The following is a 3,638-nucleotide window of genomic DNA, read 5'->3' as shown; positions in this document are numbered from 1 at the left end:
ATATACATATCTTTAAATCTTTAAGATTATATGTATCTCTATCATTTCATTGGTCTTGCTTCTTTAGAGAACCTAGCTGAAAGCAATATGCTTCTAATAGTTTTTGTCAAGGTAATATATTCTCCAGTTTTGTGTTCTAGTAAGTTTGATATTCTTAATTTTTCCATATTGATACTTTTCCCCCCTTTAAAATTCATTAGGAAGACTTTTAACAGTTTCACTTGAAAAGAACCTGGGTAACAAAGAATACATATAATAAGTAGCAGAGTGAGAAAACACACTTGTTTTGACTGATTTCAGTACTCTTAGCAGTTCTCATTGTGAGGTGTTCACATTGTATCAGTATGTAACTGTCAAATAGAGAATTATGGCTCAGCAAGTTGACACATAACTTTAGCCACCATATGTAAAAAAAGAGAGATAAGTTAGAAAAGGGACATTTTAGAGCTTTAGAGACCTCCATTGAGATTTTTTTTGGCAGTTTTTATAAAATGAAGAGCTAGCTAAGACACAGAAAAGTGTATAGCAATAATTTTTAATTGGCAGACACAGTAAGTTGAGGTTCTTGAAGTCTATCTTAGTAAAAAAATTGTTTAATAGTCTTGATAAGCTGGCTATCCATGTTGGCAATTTAGACTCCAAGAATGTACTCTTAAATAATTCTACAGCTCTCTTTTTAAATAAATGATGATATTCAAGAAACTTAAATATCATACACAAAAATAATCCACACACAAAGCCAATAGCTATGTGCTTGAGGTGATAAAACAGTTTATCATCTAAATCAAGACATTTTAAGAATGAAACAGAGAGTTATTCATAATTACACTGAGATAACAAGCATATTCCAGAATTGTGTCTGATAAACTGGCATATTTGGTTACTGTATTTATGTCTTACATCTTCAAACACAAATATAAACCAAAGGGTGAAAGGGGGGGAAAACAAACAAATCCACAGCTACAAAAGAATGGAAATTAATGTAATAGATTAAGAACCAAAATACTTTTATAAATTAAATATACAAACTTTGTTATAATTTATGAATTGATATATTAAGCATAAAATATTAATGGCATTCTAAAATACTTAAATAATTTTTAAGGAGTTATTTTTTGTTCTCTTGGTAATGAACAAACCTAATAATGTAAAGCTTTTGCAACTGCTTCATTTTCATGGGCAAAATATTTGCTGTTTTAAGGAACTTTAAATCTACTGTATTTGTCACTTTGAACCAAGGGAAAATGCTGAAAGAACAAAATGTTTTCCCCTGTGAACTGAAAAATATAAGAGTCTACATGGCCAATCTTTGAAATAAGACACAATAAAAAGGGCATGTTATGCTCATTGGGAATTGAAGATAGCAAACAAATATTACTCATTTCTTCCCCTTCTAGGTTTGAAAATAATTGAGAGATAGATTCAAATACCACACAAAATATCATTTTTATTTATTTTCTAAAGAAACAGATTAAATGGGTTTATGTATGAAATTTTCTTGTTGTTGCTCTTGTTGTTATGTGCTGCTGAGTCATCTGCAACTCATAGCATCCCTACGTATAATAGCTCTGAACTGTGTCCTATCCTAAGTCAGTCTTACGGTCTCCAACACACCTGCCCCTTTTACCCCTGTCACTGAGTCAGTCCATCTCATCCAGGGTCTTTCTCTCCTGTGTTGTCCTTGCACCCTTCCAAGCATGATGTCCTTCTCCAAGGACTAGTCTCTCCTGGCAACATGCCTAAACCACGTGAGAGGGAGCTTCAAAATCCTTACCTTCAGAGAACAAGTTCGTTTCCCCCTCTCCTGTACAGATCTATTTGTTCTCTTGACAGTCCATGACATGTTCAGTATTCTTCTCTAGCACCAGAACTCAAAGGCATCAATTCTTCTTCTGTTATCTTTATTCATTGACCAGCTCTCTGATGCATAGCAAGTAATTGCCAAGTCCATGATCTGGAGCAGACTTTCCCTAATTTCTAGATTGACATCTTTATATTTTAGTACTCAAATTTTTATCTACAAAATAAAATTCCCTACCACAAACTATAATATAAATATGATATTTGATATTATACTTAAAAACATACTTCTTTATTTAATTCCATTTTCATGGAAGATTGTCCTCTTTCAAAGGAAGATGCTATTTTTTAATTCTAACATTTAAGAGAATCAACTAACAGGACTCTTATTTTACAGTAAAATTCCCATAAACATCTTCACACTTTGGATTAGTATCACCTCCAGTTACAGAACACTACCATTCAAACAAATTCTTGATGCAGAAGGAAAAGTCACATAAGCCCCTAGGCATTATAATTCCATGTAACTCTATGCTACAGCAAATTTTATAAAAATCCGTCCATGGGCTGGTGTTGTATGTCATGGAGTCAGAGCTAATTTACAGCACCAGCAGGTTTTCAGAGGCTTTAAACTGCAAGGGAAACGATTGTCTATCTTTCTCCCTTAGAATAACTGGTGGAAGTTAATCACCTGGTTTGGGTTTGGCAACACAACTCCTTCTCACCACGTCTTCAGAGCTCCCCATATGCTATTGTGTGTACTATCGAGTCAGAAAGGAGCCATAGCCGACCCTCTTGCAGGTTTTCAGAGTCAGTAAATGGCATAGGAGGAGGTTGTCCATCATTCTTCCTCAGAGCAGCTGGTGGATTCCAACTGTACGCCTTTGGGATTGCAGCACAGTTTCTTACCAGATATAAAATATCAAAATACCAGGGTTATCAGAAATACATATTTTTCAATAGGATCAAGTTGTTTTTCTTCAATAGAACCTACTTGTAATTAAAACAAGATTCCTCAACCAACAGCAATTCTATATCTTGATAATCTGTAGTGTGCACTATTGGGGAAATTTTCTGATAAAAGATAAAGCAGTTCTGTTGTTCATAGGGTCACTGTGACTGAGAGTGGCTCAGTGACACCTTACACCTTGCTTTGGTTGAGACAACTAAAAATGTACTTGCTATTATAATCCTTCGTGGGGCTTCCTGTTCCTCCTTTCTAAACCTTATCCATTTTTTAAGATCTGGTTCCAGCCCATCATTCTCAGAATCTTCCTCCATATCCCTAACTTACAGGAAACTTTCCTACTTTAAATATGTATGTACCTGACTGCTTACATAGTCCATCTTATTACAGCTCTATTTAGCTTTATCATACTTGCTCTTAGATCTATAGTTGCACCATTACCCACTAAAAGACATATAGATGTTGTTTTTGTTGTTGTTGTTAATACCTTTGAGTAAACTACGACTCTATAAACAATAGTTCTGAACTGCTTCTAACACACTTGACCCATTGCCACAGTCACTGTGCCAATCCATCTCATCCAGGGTCTTCATCTCAGGCACTAACCCTGTACCATTTCAAGCATGATGTCTTTCTCAAAAGAATGGTCCCTCCAGGCAACATGCCCAAGATAGGTGAGACAAAATTTCACAATCCTTGCCTTCAAGGAGCAACTTGATTTCATCCTCTCTACGACAGACTTGTTTGTTCTCTTGGCAATATGATATGTCCAATACTCTTCTCCACCAATGCAACTCAAAGCCATTGATTCTTCTTCCATCATTCTTAGTCATTGTCCAGCTCTCAGATGCATAGCAAGCAACTGAGAAGA

The 3,638-nt window shown here is 35.2% G+C and overlaps 1 pseudogene; it reads right to left on the bottom strand.

The window, feature by feature from the left end:
* LOC102843973 overlaps positions 1–3,081 on the bottom strand; it is a 59,524-nt pseudogene extending 56,443 nt beyond the window's left edge.
* Between the last annotated feature and the right edge of the window lie 557 nt (positions 3,082–3,638).

This window comes from Elephantulus edwardii, unplaced genomic scaffold (assembly GCF_000299155.1).
Source record: "Elephantulus edwardii isolate Elephantulus edwardi_28Jun2011 unplaced genomic scaffold, EleEdw1.0 scaffold00001, whole genome shotgun sequence".
NCBI classification, from domain to species: Eukaryota; Metazoa; Chordata; class Mammalia; order Macroscelidea; family Macroscelididae; genus Elephantulus; species Elephantulus edwardii.
This window is presented reverse-complemented; position numbering and strand designations above follow the sequence as displayed.